This window comes from Argopecten irradians, chromosome 3 (assembly GCF_041381155.1).
Source record: "Argopecten irradians isolate NY chromosome 3, Ai_NY, whole genome shotgun sequence".
NCBI classification, from domain to species: domain Eukaryota; kingdom Metazoa; phylum Mollusca; class Bivalvia; order Pectinida; family Pectinidae; genus Argopecten; species Argopecten irradians.
In genome coordinates this window covers 60,301,631-60,318,217 of record NC_091136.1, presented here as the reverse complement: position 1 = coordinate 60,318,217, position 16,587 = coordinate 60,301,631, and positions in this window count along the sequence as shown.

Here is a 16,587-nt window from a genome sequence, read left to right as displayed (position 1 = left end):
GCATAGTCAAGATATTGTTTAACGGTATATAGTGTTCCAGTCTTTATCAGATGTTGTCATTGTTAATAAGTTATGTTATTAATGAATTAACTTCAATGGGGCCACTCTATTTAGCATAAGGTAGTTACTTGAGTAACGGTCATTAAAATATAATCAAACTTCTACATAAAAAACATGAGTTAGCTCCCTTACCATGTAACTACCATCTTCAGCTCTTCTTTATCATTTAAATGCTAAGAATAAACTCGGATCCAGGTAGAACAGCTAAATATTGAATCGAGGATGATGTTAACCTCGACAATTGTTTTTCTTCATTTACTTCATACCATAAGACCTCCACACCATCCATCCCTACCATAATACCATTACACCATCCATCCCTACCATAATACCTCCACACCATCTATCCCTATCATAATACCTCAACACCATCCATCCCTACCATAATACCTCCACACCATCCATCCCTACCATAATACCTCCACACCATCCATCCCTACCATAATACCTCCACACCATCCATCCCTACCATAATACCTCCACACCATCCATCCCTACCATAATACCGTTACACCATCCATCCCTACCATAATACCGTTACACTATCCATCCCTACCATTATACCTCCACACCATCCATCCCTACCATAATACCTTTACACCATCCATCCCTACCATAATACCGTTACACTATCCATCCCTACCAATATACCTCCACACCATCCATCCCTATCCCAGTAATAAGATACTTGGTGACTGAAAACGAGAAAAACTACCAAATGCTTCAGAGTCTATAAAACGTACTTCAACTATGTATTCTTTATTTTGAGCGCTAGACATAATTATAATTTCCTAACATTTCTTTTACTGTTTCTAATAAAGCTAAATTTTATACAACCGGTATTGTGGTTTTTTTATCTACGTTTTTTGTTTTGAAATGCCGGTAAACAGATTGAATATACTATGGTGGTTCTTATGTACTAGATGGTAACGTTAGCGGAACCGGTTGATAAACAATCGTTCACAAATAGTATTGCTTGTAATTGTATTTAATAGATAACCTTTGCTCCTCATTAAAAAAAAAAAGCTTTGAGTAAAAATTAAAAATTGAAGTTAAAATTTGTAATTGTCAGGCATTATTTGGATATTAATACTATCAAGAGATTAGATAATACCATTTTTTTCAAGAAAGATGTAATAAGTGGGGCGAGATTTTCAATTACATTTAGATAAATACTTTTGATGAAATTCAGACATTCATTACATAATGACATAACAGACATATCCAAATATCGGTAACTGTATGTTATAAAAATAATTGATATAATGAATAATGATGGAACATTTCTTTGAGTTTTTGTGAATTTAACAAGAGAGCTAATAATATATTCAGTTAGGACGGAATATGTAAACGAGAGATTTACTCTTACCTGAGGTGGCAATGTCTCTCAAAGATAATAAATACCCTGTCACCTAAAACCGATATGCAAATGTGTGGAAGAAAGCAAGGATTTTACAATGTAGTTATTTCAATAGTTGGTATCAGGATCACAGCTTTTTATTGATAGGTTTAAATAATAATGATCAGTGTAATAACTGTAATGAAGAATGTTAACACAATTTTTGGAACTTTCAGAAAGAACAGCAAATACGTGTCATTGGATACTACAGAAAATAAACAAATCTGTTACCTTCCTTAAATTTATAATTTATGATTTAGTGAAATCAGAGTATATTAACATTAAATTCTTCTAATAAAGTATTTCATAGCATTCTCTCTGTGTATTTGCTTTTTCTAATTAGGAAAAGTGCTTTGTTTTAAATCAATAAAGTCTTATATTTCAGAAACAAATACATCATTGAAATTTTGATTCAGAGACAAGACTCAGTTTTTGAAATATGAAATGAATGGATAGATGTCATTATGTAATCCAATTTCTATCCCTTTAATATTTTCACCAAATATTATTTATTTGTTTTAATTCAACTTATTTCTACTCAGAAAATCGTTTTTAAACATGTTACTTATAAGTAATATTAAATTATGTATTAATTTTATCTGTTTTTGTCATTCATAGAAATTTATCATTATTAATACATAATATAATTTGTATAAATAAATGTGAGTGAAGTAATTATTTCATGTTTTGTGTAATTTGTTGTTGATTGTTTTATAAGCATTCTTTTGTGACGGTAACATGTCATTATTAAAATACATTTCCTCATATTCTTTAGTATCAGACAAGACATGTATATGTAATTTTGGTTTTTAAAGTCATTATAAATATAATTTTTATTTATATCTTGTACTTTTTCTCATCCAAAATGACTGAACATATACTGTTTTATTATAAATAAAAGCATAAGTGATGCTATGTAAAAAACTAAAAAGAATGCCAAATTCCATAATTAGTTTGATTTTGATTGGTACTGTGGAAATGGGAATGTAAGTGTGTAGAATGATATGTGAGAAATTTTCTGTGTAAGATCATATATTGTGAGAGGACTGGCCCATGGGTCCAAACCCTGGCAGCATTCCAGCAACTGCTGCGGTAATGTTTGTTTGCATGTAAAAAAAGTATAATGCTAATGTAAATGTCATATATAAACAACTTGTCAGTCTTTTAATCGTACCGATATGTTTTATAAACCTATTCGTTAATTTGTTTTGATTTATAAGGTAGTTTTACATGGTAGTTTTTCTTTGAAGTACATGAGGTACCGTAATGCTAAACAAACAATGACGTATTATCACGACCTTGACAAGCCACGAGGACACATCAGCAATACATGACCAAAATAGGTATGATGCACACCATCTACCATACCTGATTTACATATTCATAAATATTTGCATTTAATGCTATCTGATATAAAAGCTGTTGTAAATCGTTTTTTGACATTTTATACGATCTAAACTATTAGATTATATTTCGTCTGGCAGTGTTTTGTCATTCCGTTTAATTTCTCACTGTCCTTGACTTAATTTATGGATGTATCTAAATATAAGCGCTTCTAAAGGTTAACGAAATTGCTTCTTGTTGTTAATTAACTTAATTAATCTTCTTTCCTTCCTGGAGTACTACAGAGTGTTAGTGTTAGTAGTCATGTTTTAATCGATCATTCGTATAGGACTTGACAATTTGAACGAGTTCACATTCAAATAAATCGATAGGTTATCTTTTGGTTAGGGTATGTTGGTGTTTTGAGTTTTTCATCAAATAAATAAAAACATTAAAAAATATGATTTAATCTAATTCATTTGTCTAAAAGAAGGCGTTGTATCAAATGCTGTACTGGTCTTAAAAAAATCATGAAGGTATTATACAATGGTTATTTTCACCTATTAATGTCACCATCAACTCGGGATTTCTCAATTACGTCGAGGCATAGCACATGTGTAATGTAAGATTGTGAGATTATGGAATATGTCAATACGGTTTGAGTCGAGATTGCGAAAAATATAATGCAATAAAGACTCATAAACTCGTGATCTATGGTCAAGTATACAACTACATAACTTGTACGCGATCGTCTCGCGAGTTACTCCTATATATTTGATACGAGTGTATGAATATGATATCACGTTTACTTGCAAAAATCAAGTATACAATAATAGATTGTTTTGTTTATCATCTGTATGAAACGTACATTAGATGTTTTCATCGACTTATTCCAAAAATAACGCTTAAACATATATGACCATTCATTCCAAGGTTTTAGTTCGTTTTTTATAATTATTTAATTTCCATGATAATGGTTTATCTAACATCTAAGAATTACACGCCAATAAAACATACACAAATTCCTGATTATTTTCAACAAGTCACATGATATTCTACAACACTATTTCGGTTGATTATATTGACGTCCTATTAACGACTAAGTTCATTTAAGGACAACCTGCCATGTATGCTGCGTGTAGCGTGTCTGTGTTACGTGTGTATTATCTGAAGGTTCTGATACATTCGTTTGTTTAAGGTAATTTAGGACCAAACTTATTGAAATTCAAAGCCAACAAATATATACATAAAACATAATATGGTAAAAAGAAGGTAATTGTAAACTAAACAACGATGTTCCCATGGGCGTTTAAAAGGCTGTCACTTTAGAAGTTAATGGGTAAAGCGATAAAAAGCTAACATTATATGTTAAAAGATACAAAATCTGTGAAACAGCTCAATTTCTTTTAAGTACATAACAATAGCATCTAGTCTTACGATATGAAAAGAGTAATCGTGTCAGAGACATCCAAGTACTTTTCTCTTAGTTTTAAACAGCAGTGTAATAGAACCTGCTCTTTAGAGGAGAGTCCTGTGCATGGTTATAAGGAGGACTTCCCCCCCCCTCATCAGTTGCACACGGGTGAGACATGAATGACCAATTTGGAGTCGATAAAGGACAACTCTCTGTTCACCTACGATCTCTCCGGCTGGACAAACGAGGTTAAGTTTACGTTGTTTGTTAAAGTTTATTAATTGTTTGAGTAGACTATCTTTATAGGTAATTAACTTACTGAATTTAAAGTTTATATCAGTATATGGCAATTTACAATCTGTCTGGGTGCAGTACGGGCTGTTTTATCAGTTGTTGTTTTTTTTGTTGCCATTTATGCAAACATGGCTGGGAATCCAGGAAAATATAATTTTGTTTTTCTAGACATTCGTAATAGTCGGATAATAAGTTTTTGAAAAAATGTTAAGTGGTTTCTTCCGTCAATCATCTATTTGATATTTTTATAAATAAAAAATATGTTTGCGAATAATGAAAGTTTCGTGAGCTTTTGTTGTCATATTAAGGTTATAGAACTTGCATCTTTTTCATTTCTGAGAGAAGTACATGTGTCATGCTCAACGTACTTATGGATCATTGGATATACCTTAAGATTTAATATTTCATAGATATGGTTTATACATTTTGTTTTTCAATTTATGTAAGCATATGGTAATATTGTATAACTTGATGAAAACAACTTTTTACCTCATTCCTATTCATCAGACAAACAAACTACTTCGTTTGTATAGGCATAAATTATGTAAATATGCCTATGCATAAGGTTCATTTGACGCAATCTATTAGACATCAAATATATCAAGCTGTGATCATTCATTTGTATTCAAATACAATATAAAAGCATTCATTGATAGATCATTATCTTAAATCCATTTGATATAAGCCAATGGTCATTGAACTTCTTATTTCAACATACTCAAAATATCAATACCGTATCGCCGTCACGCAGATGAATACATTAAATGCTTGTATTAGTTTTCATATAAAAACATATTGTTTCTAATGGTTTTATTAAAGAGTAAATTCGATAAAGTATATAAATTTGAGATGGCTATGAATGTGGCATTTTCTCTTGTGAAGTTAATAGGTGATTAAAAGTTAAAGACAGCTTTAACAGCACGCGTATTTTGGACGATTGAGTTCACCAAGGGCGAGCAGGAAAGACCGAGAGAGAAAAACGATTTAAGAAGTAATTTAATGATTTTGTAAATAGAGGTTTCCCATCAAATGGCTGTTGTTTATCATGTTTATCAAACTTGAGTTACTTAATTTTCAAATTTTGAAAAGACACGAACTTTAGCGAGTGGCTTTTAAAAAATTGGAAATTAACTAACGAGAGTTTAGATAAACATGATAAAGACAGTCACGCGTTTGGGAAGTTACACTGTATTAGGCCGGTTAGGTGACTACTTCAAGTCATGATACAATATGTCCCTTTTGGTATGAAAGTACCTTAGGACGTAATAAATTATCCAAAGTCACACGCAAAATCTCGCTCAATTAAGATATAATTTTCATAAGTACATATGTACCTAATGACACACTCATACTCTGAAACTTTGAAATATTATATAGCATGACATTTAATGTAATTCAAAATCAATCCTTACTATAAAAGTTGTAACTCAATGACTTCATTATGTGATTAATGACAAAATTTATTTCATATATTATGAGTAAATTTTGCATAATTTTGGATTTGCATTTTCACCGTATGATACTGACGTATGAAAATGACACCGGAACTAGGTGCCTCCTGAAGCGAGAGTGAGAAAATCATGATTTGAACAGAGCTAAGATTATCGCTTTTATCTGCATTTTGAGATGTTTTTGGATACTGACGTTTGATACACGTTTTGCCGAATTAGCCACCACACAATGATATATAAATGGTTTTCGAGGAGTGTCGCAAAAAAAAAATTGACAGATGTAAACATGACACCACACCAAGGGAGAGATACCGACGTAAATCGCATGTCGTTAGAACAGATGCTGGAACAGAACTTTCCATTATTTTAGTACTACATTACTCTATTATGATATCTAAGGGTAGATTTACAAGAAAAAATACTTCCCATCCCGTCTTATTTATGTCCAAATCGCAATGGTGTGGGGCACATAGCGGAGGAGGTGTACAGCTCATAGCAAATGTTTATCTCGGGAGGTGTACAGCTCATAGCAAATGTTTATCGCGGGAGGTGTACAGCTCATAGCAAATGTTTATCGCGGGAGGTGTACAGCTCATAGCAAATGTTTATCGCGGGAGGTATACAGCTCATAGCAAATGTTTATCGCGGGAGGTGTACAGCTCATAGCAAATGTTTATCTCGGGAGGTGTACAGCTGTGTCGCTGGTCTGTAGTGTTAGCTGTGATCTTATCGCTGGTCTGTAGTCTGAGCTGTGGTCTTGTCGCTGGTCTGTATCCTCAGCTGTTGTCTTGTCGCTGATCTGTACTGATAGCCACTGTCTTTTCGCTGTTCTGTATCGTTAGCTGTGGTCTTGTCGCTGTTCTGTACTGTTAGCTGTGGTCTTGTCGCTGTTCTGTATTGTTAGCTGTGGTCTTTTCGCTGATCTGTAATGTTAGCTGTTGTCTTGTTGCTCTTTTGAAGCGTTAGGTATGGTCTTGTCGCTGTTCTCTACTGTTAGCTGTTGTGTTGTTGCTGTTCTGTATCGTTAGCTGTGGTCTTGTCGCTGATCTGTATTGTTAGCTGTGGTCTTTTCGCTGATCTGTAATGTTAGCTGTTGTCTTGTTGCTGTTCTGTATCGTTAGGTGTGGTCTTTTCGCTGTTCTGTACTGTTAGCTGTTGTGTTGTTGCTGTTCTGTATCGTTAGCTGTGGTCTTGTCGCTGATCTGTATTGTTAGCTGTGGTCTTTTCGCTGATCTGTAATGTTAGCTGTTGTCTTGTTGCTGTTTTGTATCGTTAGGTATGGTCTTGTCGCTGTTCTGTACTGTTAGCTGTGGTCTTGTCGCTGTTCTGTACTGTTAGCTGTGGTCTTGTCGCTGATCTGTATTATTAGCTGTGGTCTTTTCGCTGATCTGTAATGTTAGCTGTTGTGTTGTTGCTGTTCTGTATCGTTAGGTGTGGTCTTGTCGCTGTTCTGTACTGTTAGCTGTTGTGTTGTTGCTGTTCTGTATCGTTAGCTGTGGTCTTGTCGCTGATCTGTATTGTTAGCTGTGGTCTTTTCGCTGATCTGTAATGTTAGCTGTTGTGTTGTTGCTGTTCTGTATCGTTAGGTGTGGTCTTTTCGCTGTTCTGTACTGTTAGCTGTTGTGTTGTTGCTGTTCTGTATCATTAGCTGTGGTCTTGTCTCTGATCTGTATTGTTAGCTGTGGTCTTTTCGCCGATCTGTAATGTTAGCTGTTGTCTTGTTGCTGTTCTGTATCGTTAGGTATGGTCTTGTCGCTGTTCTGTACTGTTAGCTGTTGTGTTGTTGCTGTTCTGTACTGTTAGCTGTGGTCTTGTCGCTGATCTGTATTATTAGCTGTGGTCTTTTCGCTGATCTGTAATGTTAGCTGTTGTCTTGTTGCTGGTCTGTAATCTGAATCGTTAGGTATGGTCTTGTCGCTGTTTCTGTACTGTTAGCTGTTGTGTTGTTGCTGTTCTGTACTGTTAGCTGTGGTCTTGTCGCTGATCTGTATTATTAGCTGTGGTCTTTTCGCTGATCTATATCGTTAGCTGTGGTCTTGTCCCTGGTCTGTAATGTAAGTTGTGGTCTTGTTGCTGGTCTGTATCTTTAGCTGTGGTCGAGTCGTTGGTCTGTACTGTAAGCTGTGGTCGAGTCGCTGTTCTGTACTGTTAACTGTGGTCATGTCGCTGATCTGTACTGTTAGCTGTGGTTTAGGTGCTGTTCTGTACTTTGAGGTGTGGTCATGTCGCTGTTCTGTACTGTTAACTGTGGTCTTTTGACTGATCTGTACTGTTAGCTGTGGTCTTGTCGCTGGTCTGTTCTGTTAGCTGTGGTCTTATCGCTGGCCTGTAACGCTAGCTGTGGCCTTGTCGCTGTTCTGTACTGTTAACTGTGGTCTTGTCGCTTATCTGAACTGTTAGCTGTTGTCTTTTGACTGATCTGTACTGTTAGCTGTGGTCTTGTCGCTGGTATGTTCTGTTAGCTGTGGTCTTATCGATGGTCTGTATCGCTAGCTGTGGTCTTGTCGCTGGTCTGTGCTGATAGCTGTTGTCTTGCTGCTGGTCTGTACTATTAGCTGTGGTCTTGTCGCTGGTTTGTATCGTTGGCTGTGGTCTTGTGGCTGTTCTGTATCATAAACTGTGGCTTTGTCGCTGTTCTGTGCTGTTTGCTGTGGTCTTGTTGTTGTTCTGTACTGTGAGCTGTGGTCTTGTCGCTGATCTGTATTGTTAGCTGTGATCTTGTTGCTGTTTTGTATTGTTAGCTGTTGTCTTGTCGCTGATCTGTACTGTTAGCTGTGGTCTTGTCGCTGGTCTGTAGTGTTAGCTGTGATCTTATCGCTGGTCTGTTGTCTGAGCTGTGGTCTTGTCGCTGGTCTGTATCCTCAGCTGTTGTCTTGTCGCTGATCTGTACTGATAGCCACTGTCTTTTCGCTGTTCTGTACTGTTAGCTGTGGTCTTGTTGCTGTTCTGTATCGTTAGCTGTGGTCTTGTCGCTGATCTGTATTGTTAGCTGTGGTCTTTTCGCTGATCTGTAATGTTAGCTGTTGTCTTGTTGCTGTTCTGTATCGTTAGGTGTGGTCTTTTCGCTGTTCTGTACTGTTAGCTGTTGTGTTGTTGCTGTTCTGTATCGTTAGCTGTGGTCTTGTCGCTGATCTGTATTGTTAGCTGTGGTCTTTTCGCTGATCTGTAATGTTAGCTGTTGTCTTGTTGCTGTTTTGTATCGTTAGGTATGGTCTTGTCGCTGTTCTGTACTGTTAGCTGTTGTGTTGTTGCTGTTCTGTATCGTTAGCTGTGGTCTTGTCGCTGATCTGTATTATTAGCTGTGGTCTTTTCGCTGATCTGTAATGTTAGCTGTTGTCTTGTTGCTCTTTTGAAGCGTTAGGTATGGTCTTGTCGCTGTTCTGTACTGTTAGCTGTTGTGTTGTTGCTGTTCTGTACTGTTAGCTGTGGTCTTGTCGCTGATCTGTATTATTAGCTGTGGTCTTTTCGCTGATCTGTAATGTTAGCTGATGTATTGTTGCTGTTCTGTATCGCTAGGTATGGTCTTGTCGCTGTTCTGGACTGTTAGCTGTTGTGTTGTTGCTGCTCTGTACTGTTAGCTGTGGTCTTGTCGCTGATCTGTATTATTAGCTGTGGTCTTTTCGCTGATCTGTAATGTTAGCTGTTGTCTTGTTGCTGTTCTGTATCGTTAGGTATGGTCTTGTCGCTGTTCTGTACTGCTAACTGTGGTCTTTTCGCTGTTCTGTACTGATAGCTGTGGTCTTGTCGCTGGTCTGTACTGTTAGCTGTGGTCTTGTCGCTGATCTGTATCGTTAGCTGTGGTCTTGTCGCTGATCTGTATTGTTAGCTGTGGTCTTTTCGCTGATCTGTAATGTTAGCTGTTGTCTTGTTGCTGTTCTGTATCGTTAGGTGTGGTCTTGTCGCTGATCTATATCGTTAGCTGTGGTCTTGTCGCTGTTCGGTATCGTTAGCTGTGATCTTGTCTGAACTAAGCCTTTTCTTTAAACTGTGCCACATGGTGTATATAATACTACATTAATTTAGTATATTACTTGCCTTTTACTAATTCATTGTGGCCGTTGAGCTGAGTATGCGTTTTCATCTTTTGATCGTGATTATCCAACCTCGATTTTAACGCGAACATGAGACTGTTTACTGTGACATAAAAGAAAACGATTTCAGATTACCATAGTGTTGGAATTTAGGATCATGTCAATTAAAACAGTTCCTTATTCTTTAAGTAAATCTGTTTTTAATCGAGAACAAAATATCATTGTGTAAAACGTGTGGGATAGACGCAGAAAAGGTTATCTTATATGAATAGAATATGCCATCGAAACAAATTTGTAAAGACATATTTAATAATATAATAAAATTGCGAACATACATCATATGATCAGTTTGCTTATTTTAAATTTTGATTTGACTATGGGTACCTTAGACTGCTCTTAATATTGTTATCTTGTATCAGTATGTATCCAATAACGTGTAAACGCCATCAATATCAAGTCGATCTCAATCTCATATATATGCAACTCATATAGATAGTAGTGGAATATCGATCAGACACCTGCGATCAGACACCTGACGCAGTTTGGAGATGACACATTTATGCATTGTCTGCCTTAAGTCAAAGTTCCATTGTTCAAATTATTTTATGTCGACCAATAATATTATATTCCCTTATAGTTACTGTTGCTAAATGTTTCGTTAATATTTTTGTTTGATGATAACAACGGTCTTCTCACAATTATCATTTTATATTATGTAATGCTCTATCATGTTAGCCGCCTAACTACAGACAGTTATGGCAAATATATCGATGTTAGTGTGAATGTCCTACCGTGTGGCAGACATCTATATCACCTGGGTGTTATTCACAGTTGGCAAAGTTTTCACATGGCGGTCACGGGTAAGCGGACGTCAATCAAAATCCGTCCAAAACCTCAGTCGTATCACTATTCTATCTTCAATAAAAGTTTACTTTCAACACTGCAATAGCAGTTGCCATTTCAGCACTATGAAGAAAAAGAAAATTGCTTAATTGGATGCACACGAACTGAATTCTCAAAAAGGTAAAAAAAAAATGAAAAGGACAACATTTTAAGCTTAAATTTCATACTTCACCGACATTTGAATATCGACATGAATCCCCTGTGTAACATAACAGCATTTTAATGCAAGCATGCATTTCTTCTTGGATTTTGTCTTTGAATAGGATAGTGGGACAAAAGAACTTTCATCTCGATACTATTATGAAAGTCACATCGCTTTAAATCTCAATACTTTTTTTAATTTTGTTGTAGATGACGAGTTAGTTTCATTTGTAAGATTCATCAAACAGGAAGATATTCGGCTCAATTCCATTGAAGTCTTTCACTTCTTTATCAATTGTCTCTATATATGTGTATGTCCTGCCTGTATGTAATTCTCTACACTCTACGTTCATGAGAATAAAATCGTTGTCATTGTCATTGTCATTCATATACAATATAATAGCATGCATTGATAAATAATTATCTTAAATCCATTTGATATTAGCCAACGACCATTGAACGTCATATTTCAGCCTACTCAAAATATCACTGCCGTATCGCCGTCACGCGGATGGATACATTAAATGTCTTGTATTAATTTTCAAATACAAAGTACACTGTTTCTGGTGGTTTTATTTAAGTATTTACATTTGAGATGACTATAAATATGGTATTTTCCGAACTGAAATTAATAGGTGATTAAAAGTTGAAGACAGATTTAACAACACACACATTTTGGACAATTGACTTCACCAAGGGGTGAGCAGGAATGTCCGAGAGAGAAAAGCGATTTCAGAAGTAATTTAATGATTTTGTAAAACATGATTAATTTTAAATTTTGATAGAGATATATGCTAGGAATATAGTTAATATCACAGCATTAACAATGTAAAATAAGTGCCTACTGCTTAAACAACTTATCCTAAAACAACGACCTACATCACGTGTCTAAAGTTGAGCGTCGTAGTACGTTTTTTCGTGCACTAGAGTGTACACAAGGTTTGTGTAAATAATAAAAAAATAAGAAAAAATCATCGCAAGAAGAATAGATATTTCCATCCGAAGTAAAAATCCCTAAGTATCGTTGACACGTCCATTGTGATAACGCGCTATGGAATGCTATGTATAGCTATAACTGTCACATATATGGACGATCTACATATGTATTTAATAACGTACGCATACTTTGTACTACAAATTGTTTAATTTGTGTGTGGTGGCTGGTTATCACAAAATGTCTGCACGTGTCTCTGTCACGCGACATGTGGGTCTGATTTTAGTTAATCTTAAATCAAATTCTTTTCATCATAGCATTGAGTGACTTCACGTGCACCATGTTATTTATGTAGATTACATTAAAAACATATCAGCATATGAAACGTAAGGCAACGTGAACCATATTACACCTTTTCAGGAAATGCGAATCACATCCTGAGTTTCATTGACTACTGCACACCTGAGACAATCATATCTGTTCCCTATGTAACAATAAGCTATTGCACATATTTTATATTGAGATGACCAAATTAGCCTAAAATGCTTTCATTAATATAGATAACACCTATTCTAAACAGATATTTTTTTGACTGACTTTCATCTGGAGAAGGTTAATCGTGGCTGCTAGAGTTGATACGATGAACTGATAAGTCTATATTTTTCAATTTTCCATTTTTACAAAATCTCCTTATTTCTAATCTTCCATTGAACATTTCAAGATATTTTTGACCATATTTTTGGCTTTTATCACTTTGTTACAAAAGTTAAAACATGTATTTACACTGATTTAAATTTCATGCAATATAGAATTACTAACCTGTGATATATTTCTATGATGTGGTTTATGTGTGTACACTTTTTAACAAATCCATGTCTTATTGTGACTGTAAACTTTATCAAGAAGGAATCCCAATCACTTGTCGGCTGGATTATTGTTTGATTTCTACCTTTTCACTTGTGTTTTGATTTATAGGTCTACATATAACTTAATAAAATGTGCATGCGTCTGTGATGTATGTATTCTTACTTACTTAATCCTTTTTATATCTATTTTACTTTTGCTGTTTTGATTTTGCAAATGTTTGTCGTAGAAATAGTAGCGTAATGTTCACTTTGTACTGTTTATACAGCCCTAATGTTCACTTTCTACTGTTTATACAGCGCTAATGTTCACTTTGTACTGTTTATACAGCGCTAATGTTCACTTTGTACTGTTTATACAGCGTTCTCTTTGTACTGTTTATACAGCGCTAATGTTCACTTTGTACTGTTTATACAGCGCTAATGTTCACTTTGTACTGTTTATACAGCGCTAATGTTCACTTTGTACTGTTTATACAGCGCTAATGTTCACTTTGTACTGTTTATACAGCGCTAATGTTCACTTTGTACTGTTTATACAGCGCTAATGTTCACTTTGTACTGTTTATACAGCGCTAATGTTCACTTTGTACTGTTTATGCAGCGCTAATGTTCACTTTGTACTGTTTATACAGCGCTAATGTTCACTTTGTACTGTTTATGCAGCGCTAATGTTCACTTTGTACTGTTTATACAGCGCTAATGTTCACTTTGTCCTGTTTATACAGCGCTAATGTTCACTTTGTACTGTTTATACAGCGCTAATGTTCACTTTGTACTGTTTATGCAGCGCTAATGTTCACTTTGTACTGTTTATACAGCGCTAATGTTCACTTTGTACTGTTTATGCAGCGCTAATGTTCACTTTGTACTGTTTATACAGCGCTAATGTTCGCTTTGTACTGTGTATACAGCGCTAATGTTCACTTTGTACTGTTTACACAGCGCTAATGTTCACTTTGTACTGTTTATGCAGCGCTAATGTTCACTTTGTACTGTTTATACAGCGCTAATGTTCACTTTGTACTGTTTATACAGCGCTAATGTTCACTTTGTACTGTTTATACAGCGCTAATGTTCACTTTGTACTGTTTATACAGCGCTAATGTTCACTTTGTACTGTTTATACAGCGCTAATGTTCACTTTGTACTGTTTATGCAGCGCTAATGTTCACTTTGTACTGTTTATACAGCGCTAATGTTCGCTTTGTACTGTGTATACGACACTACATAAGTTTCTTGTATCCCTTGAACCGAAATTGCTTCTCCTTCATTCATAAAACCTGTCATTCACAGATAACAAAATATCCTTAATAAATAACATGTTTTCCAAATATCACAAGAGTAAATGGTTATAATATTTCCAAAAAAAAAAACCAAATGTTATATTATCATGCAATTAAATTCCAGATACCATTGTTGCATCTTAACCATGTTTCTATTCCACGAAAGACTTGTAATTTACATTTGCGAAAACAGTGATACTTTGAGATATTCGTCCGGTAAAATCAATGTTGTCACTGAATTCTCTTCCGATTCATGCATTATTAGGACTATGGGTAATTGTGTACATCTCTAATTTTGTTGCTACTGATGGATGCTTATTTTCTTGTGTAGACAAACGGCTGGAACAGCTATTGATGTCTGAATCGGAGATTTGTATGATGCTATTTGCTCGTTGGTTGGAGGATTCAGTTTAAGTGTATGGGTGCGGCACTCTATCGGTATTTCCAACTAGGTTTTTGTTTGTGGTCAGATGGATTATCATATTGGGGGAAGGCCTCGGGAGTATCAATTGACTCTCGTGTTCTTCGACCAAGTCTGCTATTACTTACATGGTGGTTTATAATTGTGCATCTATCACATATCAGTAAATATTACTACTCTATCACCAATCAGTAAATATTACTACTCTATCACCAATCAGTAAATATTACTACTCTATCACATATCAGTAAATATTACTACTCTATCACATATCAGTAAATATTACTACTCTATCACATATCAGTAAATATTACTACTCTATCACAATATCAGTAAATATTACTACTCTACACATATCAGTAAATATTACTACTCTATCACATATCAGTAAATATTACTACTCTATCACAATCAGTAAATATTACTACTCTATCACATATCAGTAAATATTACTACTCTATCACATATCAGTAAATATTACTACTCTATCACATATCAGTAAATATTACTACTCTATATCAGTAACATATCTACTACATAAATATTACTACTCTATCACATATCAGTAAATATTACTACTCTATCACATATCAGTAAATATTACTACTCTATCACATATCAGTAAATATTACTACTCTATCACATATCAGTAAATATTACTACTCTATCACAAATCAGTAAATATTACTACTCTATCACAAATCAGTAAATATTACTACTCTATCCTATCACATATCAGTAAATATTACTACTCTATCACATATCAGTAAATATTACTACTCTATCACAAAATCAAACTATCAGTAAATATTACTACTCTATCACATATCAGTAAATATTACTACTCTATCACATATCAGTAAATATTACTACTCTATCACATATTCAGTAAATATTACTACTCTATCACATATCAGTAAATATTACTACTCTATCACATATCAGTAAATATTACTACTCTATCACATTCAGTAAATATTACTACTCTATCACATATCAGTAAATATTACTACTCTATCACATATCAGTAAATATTACTACTCTATCACATATCAGTAAATATTACTACTCTATCACATATCAGTAAATATTACTACTCTATCACATATCAGTAAATATTACTACTCTATCACATATCAGTAAATATTACTACTCTATCACAAATCAGTAAATATTACTACTCTATCACATATCAGTAAATATTACTACTCTATCACATATCAGTAAATATTACTACTCTATCACATATCAGTAAATATTACTACTCTATCACATATCAGTAAATATTACTACTCTATCACATATCAGTAAATATTACTACTCTATCACATATCAGTAAATATTACTACTCTATCACATATCAGTAAATATTACTACTCTATCACATATCAGTAAATATTACTACTCTAATCATATACTCTATCACATATCAGTAAATATTACTACTCTATCACATATCAGTAAATATTACTACTCTATCACATATCAGTAAATATTACTACTCTATCACATATCAGTAAATATTACTACTCTATCACAAAATATTACTACTCTATCACATATCAGTAAATATTACTACTCTATCACATATCAGTAAATATTACTACTCTATCACATATCAGTAAATATTACTACTCTATCACATATCAGTAAATATTACTACTCTATCACATATCAGTAAATATTACTACTCTATCACATATCAGTAAATATTACTACTCTATCAAATCACATCTACTCTACACAATCAGTAAATATTACTACTCTATCACATATCAGTAAATATTACTACTCTATCACATATCAGTAAATATTCTACTCTATCACAATCAGTAAATATTACTACTCTATCACATATCAGTAAATATTACTACTCTATCACATATCAGTAAATATTACTACTCTATCACATATCAGTAAATATTACTACTCTATCACATATCAGTAAATATTACTACTCTATCACATATCAGTAAATATTACTACTCTATCACATATCAGTAAATATTACTACTCTATCACATATCAGTAAATATTACTACTCTATCACAAATCAGTAAATATTAC